General features: G+C 47.7%; 2 pseudogenes; both read right to left on the reverse strand.

Moving 5' to 3' along the window:
• Nucleotides 1-779: 779 nt before the first annotated feature.
• LOC143962505 (C-reactive protein pseudogene) lies at nt 780-18,842 on the reverse strand (annotated as a pseudogene).
• Nucleotides 18,843-19,030: 188 nt separating this feature from the next.
• LOC143962506 (C-reactive protein pseudogene) lies at nt 19,031-20,023 on the reverse strand (annotated as a pseudogene).
• Between the last annotated feature and the right edge of the window lie 1,273 nt (nt 20,024-21,296).

Raw genomic sequence — 21,296 nt, forward strand, 5'->3', positions numbered from 1 at the left:
CAACGTCAAAACACAGAAAGAATTCAGTTTGTATATTGCCTCTCTATATATTTTATTTCAGATGGTTTATGTTGCCATTGATTGTTTTGAACAAGATTATAAAATTACAAGAAAGAAATACGGTTATGCCCCGTACACACGACCGCTTTTCCCCTCGGAATAAACTCTGAAGGTTTTTCCGGTGGAGTTCCAACGGAATTCCGCTCAAGCTGTCTTGCGTACACATGGTCACACCAAATTCCGGCCGTCCAAAACGCGGTGAAGAACAACGCGTACGATGGGCCTAGAAAAGGGAAGTCCAATAGCCAGTAGCCAATAGCTTCCGTCTCGTACTTGCTTCAGAGCATGCATTGTTTTTGGTCCGTCGGAACAGCGTACAGACGAGCGGTTTTCCAGATAGGAATTGGTTCAGTCGAAAAAATTTAGAACGTGTTTCTAGGTCCGTCAGAATTTCTGACATAAAAAGTCCGATGGGGCATAGACATGATCGGAATATATGATGAAAAGCTCCCGTCGGACATTACACTCGTGCGTACACGGCATAGGTAATTAAAAAAAAATGCAATCAAAATCTTGTTTACAATTTTCATGTGTTTTCGTTTAGCTATGAGACCATTCTCTTCACCAATCATCAAGAGAACATTGATTGTTTGATCTTCACTTGTCATTATAAACCTTCATGGTTGATGAGGATGAAAAATAAATCATCATTATCACTGTAATTCAGAATCAGCAGTTGGGGTGTCTTAACAATGAAGTGCATACGATGAGCTTCTCGCTTTCACTGAAATCTGGGCTGGACAAGAACTTCCCCTTTGATCTCTAAGTATAGAGATATCCAATTAATGACATTCCCATTGTGTTGACCAGAGATGACTTTCTTGATGTCTTCTGGAGTCAGGACATAATCCCACATGTGGACGTCACTTATTTCACCAACCAATGACTGAGAAGCATCAAAATTTCCACCAAAAGAGTCTTGTTCCTGTCCCAGAACAATGCTGGTCTCAGCTGCGATAGAAGACCCTTTCATGGAGACTCTTCTGGGGTAGAGTTTCCCGTTGTCCCAAAGTTGGACCACTCCAGTGTCGGAGTCCCAGGTCACACAGATGTGTCTCCATTCCAAAGACTCAGAGTCTGTCTTAAAACTTGTGACTTCCTGGTTGATGTATACAGAACAAGTGTTTGGAGGCTGTAAGTAGATGAGAAAGGCATTGTCCTTCCCGGGAGTAGCGAGAGAGAAGGGAGTATAGGGGCGGGAAAGGTCGGTATAAGATCGTAGACAGACGCTGACTTTCTGCAATGGCCTTGTAATTGTAGGTCTTAGAATGACATGAGCCGTGTTGGTTTCTTTGGGAAAGACGAAGACTTTATCCTCCAAGCCTAGGGAAGAAAACAGACAAAACTCATTATAGAGACAGATCAAAGCTTTAGATTATGAACAATAAATTTATAAATTATTTATAGATGCTAGAAATGAAAAAAATATATACTCATATATCTCAGGAAGATCATTATATGAATTTCCATTTTTGTAAATGTGCCCTTCAAATCCAGTAACAGACGTGTGTTGGTACTTTTTTCCATCGTCTCAGTTATCCAGTCAATGGTGTTATTTAGATCTCAAAATTTTGGCGGCATAGTGGTGTAGTGGTTAGCACTCTCACCTCGCAGTAAAAAGGGTCACTGGTTCAAATCCCAAACATGACACCACTTGCCTGGAGTTTGCACGTTCTCCCTGTGCCTGTGTGGGTTTCCTCCCACACTCCAAAGACATGCAGGTAGGTTAAGTGGCTTCTGTCCAAAATTGGCCCTAGTGTATGAAAGGGAACCTTGGATTGTGGGCTCCTTGAGGGTAGGGACCAATGTGAGTGTGCAATTTACAGGGATTAGGGATGAGCTTGGTGTTCAACTCAAACATTGGCTGTTCGCATGTTCAGCAGATACCAAATGTTATGGGCCGTTCACACCAAATTCATGTGGTGCTCACGGCCCGCACTGCACCATCGCAGTGCATTGCTGGCTCATGATTGGCCAAGCATGCTTCGCCAGTCATAGCGCTGGCAGCGAGGAGAGCCATGATTGGCCACAGGCAGGATGCCTGTGGCCAATCATAGCTCAGGCTGTGTAGTACACACCCCACACTATATAAGGGCAACGGCCTTCTGTAGTGTGTTGGCGTCTGTAGGAGTTAGTGGGTGTTCTCTGTGTACCTTCAACACAGTATACACCGTTCGTTATTGACCGATTTAGCATTCTTGCTCTTCTGTAATTGAGCTTTCAGCCATTTGTGAGTGTTGTCTGTGTGCCCTGACCGAAGTATACACCATCCACCTATTTTGCTCTTCTCTTCTTTAGTTGGTGTTGTGTGCCTACAGCACAGTATACAACGGTATCTACCTCTTTAATTCCTGTTGTTCTATAAAAAAGGCATCTGCAGGAGTTAGTGGGTGTTGTGTGCCTCCAGCACAATATACACTACCCAATTGCTGGTTTTCCCATCTCCCTTCAGGCCATTACCATGTCTGGAAGGCCAACAAGGAGAGGCAGACAGGCGCAAGCCGATAAAAGAGGGCAAGCAGGCTCTGTGTCTAGAGACAACAGTGCTGGTCATGGACCCGGTGCATCGTCATCAGCACATGGCCATGGGACACGCTTGTCCTTATTTTCCGCAGCTGGACATGTTGAGCCACATCATGCCGAAGACTTGGTAGAGTGGATGACCAAGCCCTCTTCATCCTCCTCATCCTCTCTCACCCAGGCTCAGGGTACTAGCAAAGTAGCTGCCAGCGCATCATCTTCCCTCGTCTCAATGTCATCATCAGTGACTCCTTCCCTAGACCCACCATGTCCTCCTGAGGAGTCCCCTGAACTCTTTGAGCACAGTTTTGGGTACATGCTCCAGGAGGATGCCCAGTGTTTTGTAGGCTCTGATGATGATACTCAGCTAGAGGAAGACAGTAGCGTGAGCGCAGAGAGAGGGGATGCTCAAGAAGGACAGCAATCTGGCAGTCATGTTCCACAAGCTGCAGCATACTACCAGGTTTGCGTCAGCGATGAAGAGGGAGGGGATGATGAGGGCACTGACTCCACGTGGGTGCCTGGTAGGAGAGAGGAGGAGTAGGAGGCACATCTCCAATGAGGCAGGATGCCCTCCGGGGGCCAGCTTAGAGGCAGCACTGAATCACACCGCAGAGCTCCGACTGTGCAGGGCGCTGCCTCTGCGCGTTATTCTAAAAGTTCTTTGGTGTGGGCCATTTTTGAGACGAGAGCATCAGATCTCATCGCTGCTATTTGCAACATATGTCTCAAGCGTATCTCGCGTGGCCAAAACATCAGCCACTTGGCCACCACATGCTTGACCAGACATATATTGACCTGCCATGCAGCTTGTTGGCAAGCGTACCTCAAAGACCCACACCAAAGAACAAAGCGGACCTCTCCTTGCTCCTCATCAGCTGGGATCTCCAACCCCACTAGACCTTCAGTCCTCTGTGAAACCTGCGCTGAGAGGAATGAAGGTGCAGAATTAGGTGTGTCACAGCCAAGTGCTTGCGGGCACTCTGCTAGCAGTACACCCACGTCCGATTATAGCAGTCAAATGTACCTGCCCCAGCTGCTGGACCGTCGAAAGAAGTTCACTCCCAGCCACCCACATGCCCAGCGATTGAATTCTAGCACTTCAACTGCTGCCTTTTCAGTTGGTAGACTCGGCCCCCTTCGGTGAGTTTGTACAATGTGCGTTTCCTCAGTGGCAGGTCCCCAAACGCCACTTTTTCTCATGGAAGGCGATTCCGGCTCTCTACCGGCATGTGGAAGGCAATGTCCTTGCCTTGCTGGACAGGGCGGTCAGCGGTAAGGTGCATATTACCGCTGACTCATGGTCCAGCAGGCATGGACAGGGACGTTACCTGTCTTTCACGGCCCATTGGGTCACTCTTCTGGCAGCTGGGAAGGATGCAGGACAAGGTGCAGTAGTGTTGGAGGTTGTTCCACCACCACGCCTCCAAAATGCTAATACTGGTTGTGACACACCTCTCTCCTCCCCCCTCCTCTTCTTCTTCCTCCATGGCCTCTTCCAGTGCTCTGTCCTCAGAACCAGCGGTGCTCCGTAGGTGTTCAAGGGGCTACGCAAGTATGCAGGCAAAACGATGCCATGCCATGCTTGCGCTGGTTTGTTTGGGGGACAGGAGCCAAACTGAGGCAGATATTTTGTCAGCTCTGCAGGGGCAGGTCGAGAAGTGGTTGACGCCATGCCAGCTTAAGAAAGGATTGGTGGTTTGCGAAAATGGCACCAACCTCCTCTCCGCCCTCCAACAGGGACAACTGACCCATGTGCCCTGTGTGGCTCACGTCCTTAACCTGGTGGTGCAGCGGTTCTTGGGCAGGTACCGGGCTTACAGGATGTCCTGAAGCAGGCCAGGAAAGTCTGTGTGCATTTCCGCCGATTATTTAATGCCTGTGCTCGGCTGGCTGAGCTCCAAAAGGAGTTGAACCTGCCCAAGAATCGCCTGACATGCCCACAAGGTGGAACTCAACGTTGGCCATGCTGCAGCAGCTGCACACGCAGCAGAGGGCCATCAATGAGTACCTGTGCGACTACGGCACCAGGACAGGGTCAGGGGAGCTCGGTTTTTTCTCACCATGCCAGTGGGGCATGATCAGGGATGCATGCACTGTCCGGTCACCGTTTGAGGAGGCCACAAGGATGGTGAGTAGTGACAGTGCATGCATCAGTGACACTGTACCTCTTGTCCACCTGTTGGAGCATATGCTGTGTGGAATAATAGACAGGGCACTTGAGGCAGAACAGAGGCAGGAAGAGGAGGACTTCCTTGCCTTTCAAGGCCCCCTTTATCCAGACAGTGTTCCTGCTGTCCCACCCATCACACAGGAAGAGGACAAGGAGGAGGAGGATGATTGTGTCAGCATGGAGGTGGAGGCTGGCACTCAGCATCAGCAGCAGTAGCAGTCTTGTAGGGATGATTTACAGTCCCAAGAAACCCGTGGACTTGTATGTGGCTGGGAGGAGATAGCTGTGGATCATGTTGTTCTTAGTGACCCTGGGGACTCTGGACCGGATGCCTCAGCTAACCTACGCTGCATGGCCTCCCTGATCCTGCAAAGCCTGCGGAAGGATCCTCGTATTCTTCGGATCAAGGAGAGGGGCCATTACTGGCTGGCCACTCTCCTTGATCCACGGTACAAGGGTAAGGTTGCCGTCGCAGAGGGAGCCGAGAATGAGACATCTCCAGGAGGCCTTGCAGAAAGGTCTGTGCAACGCGTTCCCAGAGACTGTGAGGTTACAAACTCCTGGTCCTGGACAACGTGTTGCTGAGGCATCGGTCAGAAGGAGCGATGGAGAAGGTGGCCGTCTGATCAATGCATTCAGATAATTTTTTTTCTAATCCGCAGCCCCCAAGGTATGATCGGTTCCAGCAACCATCACCAGCGTCTGATTTACATGGTGCAGGAATACCTAGGGGCAATGTCAGACTTGGACACCTTTCCCACTGAAAATCCTCTGGCTTACTGGGTCTTGAGGATGGATCACTGGCCAGAGCTTGCACAGTATGCAATTGAGCTACTGGCCTGTCCTGCATCCAGCGTTCTTTCGGATCGCACCTTCAGTGCTGCTGGTGGCTTTGTTACCGATCACAGGGTGCACCTGTCCACCGACTCGGTTGATCGACTGACCTTCATAAAGATGAATAAGTCTTGGATCACCACCAGCTACCAAGCACCTGAAGCTGATGTAACCGAGTATTTTTTTTAAAAAATATCACATCCCTTCAAGACTGCACATGCTGATGCTTAGTGACTGTCCTGTTATGTTGATTGTCTATCCTTTTCCTCCTCCGCTGATATCTTGGAAGAACATTTTTGGTTCTGGGTGATGCCACCAGCCCAATTTTTCTGCCCTTGTTTAACAGGGGCGTTTAATTACAATTTTTGATTCAATGCTTTGCAGCAGGGCTCATTCCTGCACTACAACTAGAGTATATGGGAGAGGTTGCAGTGTTGTGGCACCAGCACCAGTGCCTAAGGCCCAATTTTTCAGCCCCTGTTTAACAGGGGCGTTTAATTACAATTTGTGATGCAATGCTTTGCAGCAGGGCTCATTTCTGCACTACAACTAGAGTATATGGGAGAGGTTGCAGTGTTATGGCACCAGCACCAGTGCCTAAGGCCCAATTTTTCAGCCCCTGTTTAACAGGTGCATCTAATTACAATTCTTGATATAATATTTCACAGCAGGACCCGTTCCTTTGCCCACCGAGAGTAACTGTGAGGACTTTTAGTGTTGTGGCACCAGCAACACAACCACCAAAGGCCCAATTTTTCTACCACTGTTCAAAAATGGCATGTAATTACAATTCTTGATATAATCGTTCACAGCAGGGCGCTCCAGCGCCCACCAAGAGTCACTTTAAGGGATTACAATGTTGTGGCAAAACCAACACCTTGTTCCGCCATTTCTGCAGAGCATATAGGGCAGGCCCCTACTTTCAAACATCAAACTTACAAACATCTCCTACTTGCAAACGGAAGGAGACAACAGGAAGTGAGATGAAAAAAGACGGACGACAAAACAAATTATACAGGGGTGATAACCCTTCCCTATGTTTTCCAAAAAGCTTAAAAATAGATTTTTTGACTGGAGCTACACTTTAAAAATGTACCAGGTCAAAATTACAAACAGATTCTACTTAACACAACAAATCTAAACAGTCCCTGTCTTGTTTGCACCGCCTGTATACTGCTGTTCTGAGTATATAGGGCCTGGGGGTCCCACGTCTTTCTTTTTTTTAATATGGGTACGGGGTTCCCCTTAATATCTGTACAAGACCCAAAGGGGCTGGTAATGGGCAGGGGGGCTACCCATGCCATTTTTCTCAATGATTTTCATTCATATTGCCGGAACCAGATATTACGTTAAAACCGCAAGCAGTTTTAAATTACTTTTTTCCGTTAAATGTCATTTTGTGCAGGGACTGTTCTAAACACGGGAAACATGTGGCACTTCACAGGCATACTATAGACACCCCCCAGGCATGATATTTAAAGGAATATTCACTTTTTTTTTTCACTTTAATCGTCATTAAAATCAGTGCTCCCAAAAAAACGTCCGTTTTTAAAAACATTTTAGGCATTGACCCATGTCCCCTGGGTCAGGAGCCAGGTCCCCAAACCCTTTTTAGGACAATATCTTGCATATTAGCCATTAAAATTACCACTTTTTATTTCAAACATTCGAGTCCCTTAGACTTCAATGGGGTTCGCACGAATTTGCGGTCCGTTCGAAAGAACTGGTGCGAACCGAACCGGGGGGTGTTTGGCTCATCCCTAACAGGGATAGGTACAATTGTAGACACTCACTCAGGATGGACTGGTGTCTTTATTCAACCTTACTAATTTTGTCCTGCTAATTTTTTAATTAACCACTTCAGCCCCGGAAGAATTTACCCCCTTCCTGACCGGAGCACTTTTTTTGCGATTCGGCACTGCGTCGCTTTAACTGACAATTGCGCGGTCGTGCGACGTTGCACCCAAACAAAATCAATGTCCTTTTTTTCCCACAAGTAGAGCTTTCTTTTGGTGGTATTTCATCGCCTCTGCTGTTTTTTATTTTTTGCGCTATAAACAAAAAATGAGCGACAATTTTGAAAAAACCCCACAGCATTTTATACTTTTTGCTATAATAACTATAATCCTTTTTTTTAAAAAAAAGCACATTTTTTCTCAGTTTAGGCCCATATGTATTCTTCTACATATTTTTGGTAAAAATAAAATCACAATAAGCGTATATTGATTGGTTTGCGCAAAAGTTATACCGTCTAGAAAATAGGGGATAGATTTACAGCATTTTTACTAGTAATGGCGGCGATCTGCGATTTTTATCGTGTCCACGACGTTGTGGCGGACACAGATAATTTTGACACATTTTTGGGACAATTGGCATTAATACAACGATCAGTGCTATAAAAGTGCATTGATTACTGTAAAAATGTCACTGGCAGTGAAGGGGTTAACACTGGGGGGAGGGACTAACTAGAAGAAGTGACGAATTGTGGTTCCTAGCTAATAAGAACACACGATCTGTGACTCCTGTCAGAACAGGGAAGTGTGTGTTTACACACACTCGTCCCTGTTCTGTGTCTCCTGGTCGCGATCGCTTGTGGCCGGCGCTCATCGCGACCATAGGCCACGAGCATTGGCACCCCCGCTGTGCAGCGTGCATCCGCGTGCCTGCTATCCTGGCCCCAGGGGAGCCAAACTGCCGCAGTATAACCGCAGTGGCTGGTCGGGAAGTGGTTAAAATGACAACCTTGACAACCAAAGTTGTAGAAGTATAGGAGCCCTAACGCTGGGTTCACAATAATGCAAACTGGATGCAGGTTTCTGCATGGCAGAAGGTTTTGACTGGCTCTCTATGGAGCCAGTCCACATATCCCTGCAGCGGCTTCGGTGTGAATTGCACACGAGCCCTGTGCATCTTTTGGTCCATTTCCGGTCCAAATTCAGCCCAAAATTTGTGCTGAAATCGTACCCGAAACAGTAAATAGAGACGCACCGGACTTCGGCTGTGAGCTACTGCGTGCTCTAGTGGGAACCCAGCCTAAGACCACCACTATACACTTTATTAGTTGGCTCACTTTTTTCAGGTTACCAAATAACATCAATCACTTGCCTACTGGGGCATTTAAAAAAAAAACATTTTTGCATAGGTGTATCAAATGCATATATTCAGAAATGACTTACAAGGCAAATGTACAAAATATTTTACCCAAACTTATGGAAAAAAATAAAAATAAAGATTGGGTTGTGTTGAGTAACATGTTGGCTGGTCGCTCGGGTCTCCCGATGAAACGGGAAACCCAGGCAGAGTGGCGGGAGGGCGGGGACGTCCCCTCCCGTTCCTTGTTATAACAATCGGTGCTGCTTGCCAGGGCTTTCCCGTCCCGCCGGCGAGAACGTCCGCTGGCTGGTGCCTCTGGTCTCCTGGTGGAACCCAGGCGAGCCGCATCGGTTGTTATTACAAGAAAGCCGACCGTCGGATCTAAAAATACGGTCCCGTGGGTGATGCCTGCAACTACATGATTTGGTGGCAAGTGGTTAAGATACTATCAGCTGAACCGTGAGATACATTGTGACTCTGTTGCACACACCGCAGGTCTACAAAGATCCACTAGATGGGAAAATTGTGTCATTTGAGCTTTACATACCCCCACGGTGGGATCACATATTCTACCGTAGGTTTCCCCTGCTTATACAGCATCTAATAAGGGAGTTGACCTTCCTTGCAGTTAACAACACACCAGACCAGTGGTCATCAACTCCTGTCCTCAGGGCCCACTAACAGGCCAGCTTTGCAAGATAACTGAAATACATCAGAGGTGATATAATTTGCTGCTCAGTGATTACGGCAGCCTTTCTCAACCTTTTCAGCACAGAGGAGCTCTTAATATAGTTCTCCGGTCTCGGGCATCCCCCTGCTAAAAATGAGAAATCTACAACTCATGATTTAGGGATGAGCCGAACACCCCCCGGTTCGGTTCGCACCAGAACTTTCGAACGGACCCCAAATTCGTGCGAACTTTAGAACCCCATTGAAGTCTATGGGACTCGAACGTTTGAAATTAAAAGTGCTAATTTTAACGGCTAATATGCAAGATACTGTCCTAAAAAGGGTTTGGGGACCTGGCTCCTGCCCCAGGGGACATGGGTCAATGGCTAAAATGTTTTTAAAAATGCCCGTTTTGGCGGGAGCACTGATTTTAATAACAATTAAAGTGAAAAAAAAAAGTGAAATATTCCTTTAAATATGGTGCCTGGAGGGTGTCTGTAGTATGCCTGTGAAGTGCCACGTGTTTCCCGTGTTTAGAACAGTCCCTGCACAAAATGACATTAAACGGAAATAACACCATTTAAAACTGTTTGCGGTTTTAATGTTATATCTGGTTCCTGCAATATGGTTGAAAATCATTGAGAAAAATGGCATGGGTAGCCCTCCCTGCCCATTACCAGCCCCTTTGGGTCTTTTACGGATATTAAGGGGAACCCCGTACCCATATTAAAAAAAGGAAATGCGTGTGGCCCCCAGGCCCTATATACTCAGAACAGCACTATACAGGCGGTGCAAACAAGACAGGGACTGTGTAGGTTTGTTGTGTTAAGTTGAATCTGTTTGTAATTTTCAACTGGTACATTTTTAAAGTGTAGCTCCAGTCAAAAAAACTATTTTTAAGCTTTTTGGAAAACATAGGGAAGGGTTATCACCCCTGTATAGTTTGTTTTGTCGTCCATCTTTTTTCATCTCACTTGCTGTTGTCTCCTTCCGTTTGCAAGTAGGAGATGTTTGTAAGTTGGATGTTTGAAAGTAGGGGCCTGCCCTATATGCTCAGCAGAAATGGCGGAACAAGGTGTTGGTTTTGCCACAACATTGTAAGCCCTCAAAGTCACTCTTGGTGGGCGCTGGAGCGCCCTGCTGTGAACGATTATATCAAGAATTGTAATTACATGACATTGTTGAACAGTGGTAGAAAAATTGACCTTTGGTGGTTGTGGTGCTGGTGCCACAACACTATAAGTCCTCACAGTTACTCTGGGTAGGCACAGGAACGGGACCTCCTGTGAAATATTATATCAAGAATTGTAATTACATGTCCCTGTTAAACAGGGGCAGAAAAATTGGGCCTTAGGCACTGGTGCTGGTGCCACGACACTGCAACCTCTCCCATATACTCTAGTTTTATTGCAGGAATTAGCCCTGCTGCAAAGCATTGCATCAAAAATTGTCATTAAATGCCCCTGTTAAACAGGGGCAGAAAAATTGGGCCTTCGGCACTGGTGCTGGTGCCACCACACTGCAACCTCTCCCATATACTCTAGTTTTATTGCAGGAATGAGCCCTGCTGCAAAGCATTACATCAAAAATTGTAATTAAACGCCCCTGTTAAACAGGGGCAGAAAAATTGGGCTGATGGCATCACCCAGAACCAGAAATGTTCTTCCAACATATCAGCGGAGGAGGAAGAGGATAGACAATCAACATAACAGGACAGTCACTCAGCATCAGCATAGGCAGTCTTGAAGGGATGTGATATTTCCCAAAAAATTATTCGGTTACATCCGCTTCAGGTGCTTGGTAGCTGTGGGTTATCCAAGACTGATTCATCTTGATTAAGGTCAGTCGATCAAATGATTCGGTGGACAGGCGCACCCTGTGATCGGTAACAAAGCCACCAGCAGCACTGAAGGTGCGTTCCGAAAGAACGCTGGATGCAGGACAGGCCAGTAGCTCAATTGCATACTGTGCAAGCTCTGGCCAGTGAACCATCCCCAAGACCCAGTAAGCCAGAGGATTTTCGGTGGGAAAGGTGTCCAAGTCTGACATTGCCCTAGGTATTCCTGCACCATGTAAATCAGACGCTGGCGATGGTTGCTGGAACCGATCATACCTTGGGGCTGCGGACTAAAAAATTGTCTGAAAGCATCAGTCAGATGGCCACCTTCTCCACCGCTCCTTCTGACCGATGCCTCAGCAACACGTTGTCCAGGACCAGGAGTTTGTAACCTCCCAGTCTCTGGGAACGCGTTGCACAGACCTTTCTGCAAAGCCTCCCGGAGATGTCTCATCCTCTGCTCCCTCTGCGATGAAAAGATAAGGTCGGAAACCTTACCCTTGTACCGTGGATCAAGGAGAGTGGCCAGCCAGTAATGGTCCCTCTCCTTGATCCGAAGAATACGAGGATCCTTCCGCAGGCTTTGCAGGATCAGGGAGGCAATGCAGCGTAGGTTAGCTGAGGAATTCGGTCCGGAGTACTCTGGGTCACTAAGGACAACATGATCCGCAGCTACCTCCTCCCAGCCACGTACAAGTCCACGGGTTTCTTGGTACTTTAAATCATCCCTACAAGACTGCTGCTGCTGCTGATGCTGAGTGCCAGCCTCCACCTCCATGCTGACACAATCATCCTCCTCCTCCTCTTGCTCCTCCTCATCCTCTTCCTGTGTGATGGGTGGCACAGCAGGAACACTGTCTGGATAAAGGGGGCCTTGAGAGGCAAGGAAGTCCTCCTCTTCCTGCCTCTGTTCTGCCTCAAGTGTCCTGTCCATTATTCCATGCAGTGTATGCTCCAAGAGGTGGACAAGAGGTACAGTGTCACTGATGCATGTACTGTCACTGCTCACCATCCTTGTGGCCTCCTCAAACGGTGACAGGACAGTGCATGCATCCCTGATCATGCCCCACTGGCGTGGTGAGAAAAAAACAAGCTCCCCTGACCCTGTCCTGGTGCTGTAGTCACACAGGTACTCATTGATGGCCCTCTGCTGCGTGTGCAGCCGCTGCAGCATGGCCAACGTTGAGTTCCACCTGATGTGCATGTCACATATAAGGCGGTTCTTGGGCAGGTTCAACTCCTTTTGGAGCTCAGCCATCCGAGCACAGGCATTAAATGATCGGCGGAAATGCACACAGACTTTCCTGGCCTGCTTCAGGACATCCTGTAAGCCTGGGTACCTGCCCAAGAACCGCTGCACCACCAGGTTAAGGACGTGAGCTACACAGGGCACATGGGTCAGTTGTCCCTGTCGGAGGGCGGAGAGGAGGCTGGTGCCATTGTCGCAAACCACCATTCCTGGCTTAAGCTGGCGTTGCGTCAACCACCTCTCAGCCTGCCCCTGCAGAGCTGACAAAACAGTGTGGCTCCTGTCCCCCAAACAAACCAGCGGAAGCACGGCATGGCATCGTTTTGCCTGCATACTTGTGTTGCCCCTGGAACACCTACGGAGAACCGCTGGTTCTGAGGACAGAGCACTGGAAGAGGCCATGGAGGAAGAAAAAAAAGGAGGGGGGGAGAGAGGTGTGTCACAACCAGTAGTAGCATTTTGGAGGCGTGGTGGCGGAACAACCTCCAACACTACTGCACCTTGTCCTGCATCCTTCCCAGCTGCCAGAAGAGTGACCCAATGGGCCGTGAAATACAGGTAACATCCCTGTCCAAGCCTGCTGGACCATGAGACAGCGGTAATATGCACCTTACCGCTGACCGCCCTGTCCATCGAGGCAAGGACATTGCCTTCCACATGCCGGTAGAGAACCGGAATCGCCTTACGTGAGAAAAAGTGGCGTTTGGGGACCTGCCACTGAGGAACCGCACATTGCACAAACTCACGGAAGGGGGCCGAGTCTACCAACTGAAAAGGTAGCAGTTGAAGTACTAGCAATTTAGCCAAGCTAGCATTCAACCGCTGGGCATGTGGATGGCTGGGAGTGAACTTCTTTCGACGGTCCAGCAGCTGGGGCAGGGAAATTTGCCTGCTCTGATCGGACGTGGGTGTACTGCTAGCAGATTGCCCAGAAGCACTTGGCTGTGACACACCTAATTCTACACTTTCATTCCTCTCAGCGCAGGTTATAGAGAGGACTGAAGGTCTAGTGGGGTGGAGATCCCAGCTGATGAGGAGCAAGGAGAGGTCCGCTTTGTTCTTTGGTGTGGGTCTTTGAGGTACGCCTGCCAATGAGCTGCATGGCAGGTCAACATATGTCTGGTCAAGCATATATGGCAGCTGCTTTGCTAGTACCCTGAGACTGGGTGAGAGAGGATGAGGAGGATGAAGAGGGCTTGGTCATCCACTCTACCAAGTCGTTGGCATGTTGCGGCTCAACATGTCCAGCTGCCGAAAAGAAGAACAAGCGTGTCCCATGGCCACGTGCTGATGACGATGCACCGTGTCCAACGACCAGCACTGTTGTCTCTAGACACCGAGCCTGCTTGCCCTCTTATATCGGCTCGCGCCTGTCTGCCTCTCCTTGCTGGCCTTCCAGACATGGTAATGGCCTGAAGGGAGTTGGGTAAAAAAGCAATTGGGTAGTGTATATTGTGCTGGAGGCACACAACACCCACTAACTCCTGCAGATGCCTTTATTATAGAACACCAGCAATAAAGGATAGATAAAGGGGTATACTGTACTGGAGGCACACAACACCCACTAAGCCCTGCAGATGGCTCTATTAGAGAACAGCAATAAAGGGTAGATACAGGTGTATATTGTGCTGGAAGCACACAACATCCACTAACTCCTGCAGATGCCTGTATTATAGAACACCAGCAATAAAGGGTAGATAAAGGGGTATACTGTACTGGAGGCACACAACACCCACTAAGCCCTACAGATGGCTCTATTAGAGAACAGCAATAAAGGGTAAATACAGGTGTATATTGTGCTGGAGGCACACAACACCCACTAACTCCTGCAGATGCCTTTATTATAGAACACCAGCAATAAAGGGTAAATACAGATGTATACTGTGCTGTGCTGGAGGCACACACAACTTCCAATAACTCCTGCAGATGGCAGATGGCTCAAATAGAGAAGAGCTATGTAGGTGGATATAGTGGTGTGTACTGGGTACAGAGCACGCAGACAGCACGCACAAGCTCCTAACACTGACTGCAAGCTCTATTATAAAAGATAGATATATCACTAGCTATATAGGTGAGGTGAATATAACGGTGTATACTGCAGTCAGGGCACGCAGACAACAACCACTACAGAAGAGCAAGATCGAAAAATCGGCCGATAACGATCGGTGTATACTGCGTTGAAGGTACACAGAACACCCACTAACTGCTTCAGACGCCAACACACTACACAAGGCCGCCGCGTTGGCGGCCTTATATAGTGTGGGGCATGTACTACACAGCCTGAGCTATGATTGGCCACAGGCATCCTGCCTGTGGCCAATCATGGCTCTCCTCGCTGCCGGCGCTGTGATTGGCCAAGCATGAGCCAGCAATGCACTGCGCCATCACAGTGCATTGTGGGCCATGAGCGCCACACGAATTTGGCGCGAACGGCCCATAACGATTGGAATTCGCTGAACGGGCGAACAGCCGATGTTCGAGTCGAACGTATGTTCGACTCGAACACGAAGCTCATCCCTACTCATGATACATTAGTGTGATGGTCAGTGGGAAGAATGGTCCTTACACTTGTGGTCATTGGAAAGAATTCCCTCCTTACAGATAGCTAAAAAGATCAATGGGGTCAGTGGGAACTTATCTGAGAGGCAGAAATGGGCAAATGCTGAAGGAACCCCTAGCAACCTTTGGAGGAACCCTAGGGTTCCACAGAACCCTGGTTGAGAATCACTGGATTGCAGTATTCTAGTCTGCATCTCCCCCAAGGTAATACATAAAACCTGGCCTGTTAGTGGGCCCCGAGGATGGGGTTGATGACCACTGCACCAGACCACCTACACGGTTGGAGGAATCATTGCTTCTCTGCCTAATCATTGTGTGCTCCCAGGGGCACTCATGCACGGGTGTTGATGAGCCTGAAGTCTTGATATAAGGTTTAGACACATCCACTCATGTTTATGGTGTTTTGATGTCATGGGCGAGGGGACGGAAGGTGTGGGAAGACAACGTTGTCTTTTGTTTTATGCTGATGAATCTAAGTTAAATTTTGTGATTTTTTTTGATACAATGTGATAGACTTTTTCAATAAACTTAACATTTTTCATTAACCCCATTGACGCCATAGTCTCTCTGTAGGTAACCACTTTTCTGGAGTGTTGATACTATATCTTTAATTCAAAATTCTGTTAGTGTAGTTTCTATGACGTTACAAGAGAACTACCCACACTGTGTGGAGGCAAGCAATTGGGGAGATAACTATTACCTCCATCAGTGACGACCACTCCATACAGGGTGCAGCGGTACCACCCCACTAATCCATGCACCCGGCGAATAGTCTACATGCAGGGTGCCAGACACATGGATTTCAATGTTTTTTTTTTTAAGCCTGAAGCTCTAATTGGCTTCAAAAAAGGGTGGGCTCGAGACTCAGAGCCCGCCCAGTTGCGTGATAATAACTAATTAATATACGCTTTTGTCTTCCTGCTTCTCCTCCCGGGCCAATCAGGAAGTGGGACTTAAGACTCAATTGGTCGAGAGGAGAAGCGACCATATTGGCCGATGAGGAGGAACCCTTCGAGGAGGAGGAGAAAAAAGGGTGAAGCCACCTAGGACGAGCCGAAGCTGCCTGCAACCTAGATGGGGTAAGTGTGGGGCTGGTGGGCAGACGAAAGAGCGAGCGATGGGGGAGTTGGTTAATTGGACTGATGGTGGGGGGGTGGCAGTGGTTTGTTTGCCTATCCCCCAAAAGATGGAGCACCAGGCGCCACTGAATTCCATGCTGTGTTTCAAATACCCACTGACCTATGCACTGCTCTACACAAGTCCTGGGTGCCTGACAATAGGATACATAAGGCATGGAGGAAGTGAGTAGTGCAAAAACATCCTCTATCACCCTCTGTGTTCAGTGACAGGATGGAGGGGACAGGATTACCACGTTCTGTCACTTTCTGACAGAAAAAAAAATCCCTGGGTGAAGGACCTATGTATGTATTTGCATTTTACACGTGGGCACAGGGCAACAGGAAACTTTAAGGTTTTTTTGTTTTTTTTATTATTATTTCTTTTATTAACATTTTATTACATTATTTTCCTAAAATGTTTTTTGGATGAACTTTATTGCTTTAAGGGATGAACAACATGATGGCAGGTACTCTTTAGTGAGACATCTGGGGTTTGGGGCCCAATCTCTCCATTGCTCCCCAAAGCATCTGATCAAACTGAGATTGGTTGATCAGCTGCTTTACTAGCCGGTGATGGCCGGTAAATGAATAACCAGTGTTGGCCCATCCATTAGGACAATGGATTACAATAGGGGTGTGTGTTTTTTTTAAAGCATGTGTTTAGAGTCAGAGGCTCTAATAGGCTTCAAAAAAGGGTGGGCTCGGGGCGCAGAGCACTGGACTCTGAGCCCACCCAGTTGTGGGACAATAGCGAATGAATATTCCCTATTGCCACACTGATGCTCATCCCGGCCAATCAGGAAGCCAGTTAGCTGAAAGGACAGGTGATCCTATTGGATGCCTAGGAGGGAGGAGACACACGGTGGAAGCCATCGTGATTCAGAAGAGGAGAGAACACAGGAGCCACTGCCCGTCGCCCGTGTCATGGATCTGTAGTAAGGATGAGCCGAACACCCCCGGTTCGGTTCGCACCAGAACCTGCGAACAGACCTAAACTTCGTGTGAACTTTAGAACCCTATTATATGAGGGTGGCCCCGCCCTCCTCATATAAGAAACATCAGGCTGCCAGGAAGATGGATGGATTCACTGCGATGGACTGAGAGATCACCTGTCGCTGGATCAGGTCAGCCATCACTGGACCCCGGAGAGATGATTATCCGTCGCTGGATAGCAAGAGTGGATTACCACCGCTGGAATCTTTTTTTATTTTTTGTTATTTTTAATAAAGGATTTTTTCAAAAGTGTATTTGTCTTATTTAACAATTTTTTACACTTTCTTTGTGAAATGGTACCACCTTACCATTTCAAACAGGGGGGGGCGGGATCTGGGGTCCCCTTGTTAAAGGGGACTTCCAGATTCTAATAAGCCCCCAGCCCGCAGACCCCCACAACCACCGGCCAGGCCCTTGTCCTCATCAACATGGGGACATGGTGCTTTGGGGGGGAACCCAAAGCATCCTCCCAATGTTGAGGGCATGTGGCCTGGTACAGTTCAGGAGGGGGGGGCACTCTTTCGTCCCCCTCTTTTCCTGCAGCCTGCCAGGTTGCGTGCTCGGATAAAGGGTCTGGTATGGATTTTTAGGGGGACCCCCACGTAATTTTTTTTTTAATTTGACGCGGGGTTCCCCTTAATATCCATACCAGACCTCAAGGGCCTGGTAACTGAATTTGGGGGAACCCCACCCTTATTTTTTTTTTATCAATGACTTTCATTGAGTGAAATTAAATTACTTCTTTTCCTGCAGAAATTGCACTTGTTCAAGTTCTAAGCAAGTTCTAAGCACGGGAAACATGCGCCCCTTCACACGCATACTATAGACACCCCCCAGGTACAAAATGTAAAGGAATATTACACTTTTATTGTTTCACTTTAATCATTATTAAAATCACTGCTCCCGAAAAAACTGCAGTTTTTAAAACTTTTTTTGCATTGATCCATGTCCCCTGGGGCAGGACCCGGGTCCCCAAACACTTTTTAGGACAGTAACTTGCATATTAGCCTTTAAAATTAGCACTTTAGATTTCTCCCATAGACTTGTACAGGGTGTTCCCGGCTTTTCGAATTTGCCACGAACAGCCCAAATTTTTCACTGTTTGCCGAACAGGCGAACAGGCAATGTTCGAGTCGAACATGAGTTTGACTCGAACTCGAAGCTCATCCCTAATCTGCAGTAATGTTTGTCTGTCAGCTTACCTTTCCATGTGTTCAGCTTGAGAGACCAGCTGCCCTTTACCTGGTTGTTTTATGTGATCTCTCCTCAAAGCATGGCTCCACCCCAGGCCCTATCAGGGAACATTATATTAACCTGTGCACTGCAAGTCAACCCTGCTGATCAATATTGTGTTTGGCTTCCGTATGCCCCTTGCTGTGTGTTCTACGTATGATTATAGTTACCGGTCTTGGCTTGTTCCTGACTGTTCTTGTTTGCTTCATATCCCGACCTTGGCGTGTTCCTTGATTATCCTTACGTGCTTGTTGCCCGACCTTTGGCTATCTCCTGACTATCCTGTTGTCGCAGTCTGCTGCTTCCTCTCTAACTTCCTGTACTCTACCAAGAGCGTGAACTGGAAGGCCCTGGGGGTCACGACCTGGAGCCAGACTGCAGCTAAATCCATTCCCACCACTAGGGTCCTCTGGCGAACACCCGCTGGCTCTTAGATTCCACGCCCTGGGAAATACCTGTTGGTGCTCCAGAATACTTGCTCTCTGAAATCACCTTGAGCTCCATCCACAGCAGTCAGCCATAGGGTTCACTACCTTTTGGTGCACTCCTGATCCCAACGGGGTGCATCTGTCACTTGGACTCAGGTGATCTGACAAGTGGCATGTGGTGGCGGGGTGAGGGTTCGGTCCACTCCTTGTAAAAGTGTTTGGGCAGCTGTATAGACACTCAGATCGTTTTTACAAAAAAGAGGATCACAGGCTGAAACAGATACCAGGATTATGACTGTCGCTGTGTCCATGATCCTGGTATAACCGCTTCAACACGAGGTTGTTTATATACTGCCTAAGGGTATGAAGTGGTTAAAAATACTCATAAAAGGAAATGTGTAGGAAGAAAAGAAAGAAAGGGAAGGTGTATATAGTAAGAGGACAGACTTACGTTGAGTTTTGGGCTTGACAAGAACCTCCCCTTTAATTTTACAACGTAAGGAGTTCCAATTAATGACATTTCCATGGAGATCACCAGAGAGGACCTTCTGGATGTCTTCCTGAGTCAGGACATAATCCCACATGTGGACGTCACTTATTTCACCAACCAATGACTGAGAAGCATCAAACCCTCCACCAAAAGAGTCTTGTTCCTGTCCCAGAACAATGCTGGTCTCAGCTGCAATAGAAGACCCTTTCATGGAGACTCTTCCTGGGTAGAGTTTCCCGTTGACCCAAAGTTGGACCACTCCAGTGTTGGAGTCCCAGGTCACGCACATGTGCCTCCAGTCCAAAGACTCAGAGTCTGTCTTAAAACTAGTGACTTCCTGGTTGATATATACAGAACAAGTGTTTGGAGGCTGTAAGTAGATGAGAAAGGCGTTGTCCTTCCCGGGAGTAGCGAGAGAGAAGGGAGTATAGGGACGGGAAAGGTCGGTATAAGATTGTAGACAGACGCTGACTTTCTGCAATGGTCTTGTAATTGTAGGTCTTAGAATGACATGAGCCGTGTTGGTTTCTTTGGGAAAGACGAAGACTTTATCCTCCAAGTCTAGAGAAGAAAACAGACAAAACTCATTATAGAGACAGATCAAAGCTTTAGATGATGAACAATAAATTCATAAATTATTTATAGATGCTAGAAATGAAAAAAATATATATACTTGTATATCTCAGGAAGATCATTATATGAATTTCCATTTTTGTAAATGTGCCCTTCAAATCCAGTAACAGACGTGTGTTGGTACTTTTTTCCATCGTCTCAGTTATCCAGTCAATGGTGTTATTTAGATCGCAAAATTTTGGTGGCACAGTGGTGTAGTAGATAGCACTCTCACCTAGCAGTAGAAAGGGTTGCTGGTTCAAATCCCAAACACAACACCACCTGCCTGGAGTTTGCACGTTCTCCCTGTGCCTGTGTGGGTTTCCCCCCACACTCCAAAGACCTGCTGGTATATTAATTGGCTTCTGTACAAAATTGGCCCTAGTATATGAAAGGGAAGCTTGGATTGTGGGTTTCTTGAGGGTAGGGTATCAACTCGAACATTGGATGTTTGGTAGATACTGAACGTTATGGGTTGTTCACACCAAATTTGTGTGGTGCTCACAGCCCACAATGCACTGTGCCATCGCATTGCTGGCTCATGATTGGCCAAGCATGCACTGTGACCCTGCATGCTTGGCCAGTCACATCACCGGCAGCAAGGAGAGCCATGATTGGCCACAGGCAGGATGTGGCCAGACAGTACTTAGCTCAGGCTGTGTAGTATTTGCCCCACACTATATAAGCGCAGCAGCCTTGTGTAGTGTGTTGGCATCTGTAGGAGTTAGTGAGTGTTCTCTGTGTACTTTCAATGCAGTATACACCGTTTGTTATCAACCGATTTAGCATTCTTGCTCTTCTGTAATTGAGCTTTCAGCCATCTGCAGGAGTTTGTGGGTGTTGTCTGTCTGCCCTGACCGCAGTATACACCATTATCCACTTATTTTGCTCTTCTCTAATTGAGCCATCTGCAGGAGTTAGTTGGTGTCGTGTGCCTCCAGCACAGCACAGTATACAATGGTATCTACCCTTTAATTCCTGTTGTTCTATAATAAAGGCATCTGCAAGAGTTAGTGGGTGTTGTGTGCCTCCAGCACAATATACACTACCCAATTGCTGGTTTTCCCATCTCCCTGGAGGCCATTACCATGTCTGGAAGGCCAACAAGGAGAGGCAGACAGGCACGAGCCGATAAAAGAGGGCAAGCAGGCTCTGTGTCTAGAGACAATAGTTCTTGTCGTGGACGCGGTGCATCGTCATCAGCACGGGGCCATGGGACACGCTTGTCCCTAATTTTGGCAGCTGGACGTGTTGAGCCGCATCATGCTGAAGACTTGGTAGAGTGGATGACCAAGCCCTCTTCATCCTCCTCATCCTCTTTCACCCAGGCTCAGGGTACTAGCAAAGCAGCTGCCAACGCATCGTCTTCCCTCATCTCAATGTCATCATCAGTGACTCCTTTCCTAGACCCACCATGTCCTCCTGGGG

Source organism: Lithobates pipiens, unplaced genomic scaffold (genome assembly GCF_037356315.1).
Source record: "Lithobates pipiens isolate NorthernLeopardFrog02 unplaced genomic scaffold, aLitPip1_a1.2 Scaffold_8, whole genome shotgun sequence".
NCBI classification, from domain to species: domain Eukaryota; kingdom Metazoa; phylum Chordata; class Amphibia; order Anura; family Ranidae; genus Lithobates; species Lithobates pipiens.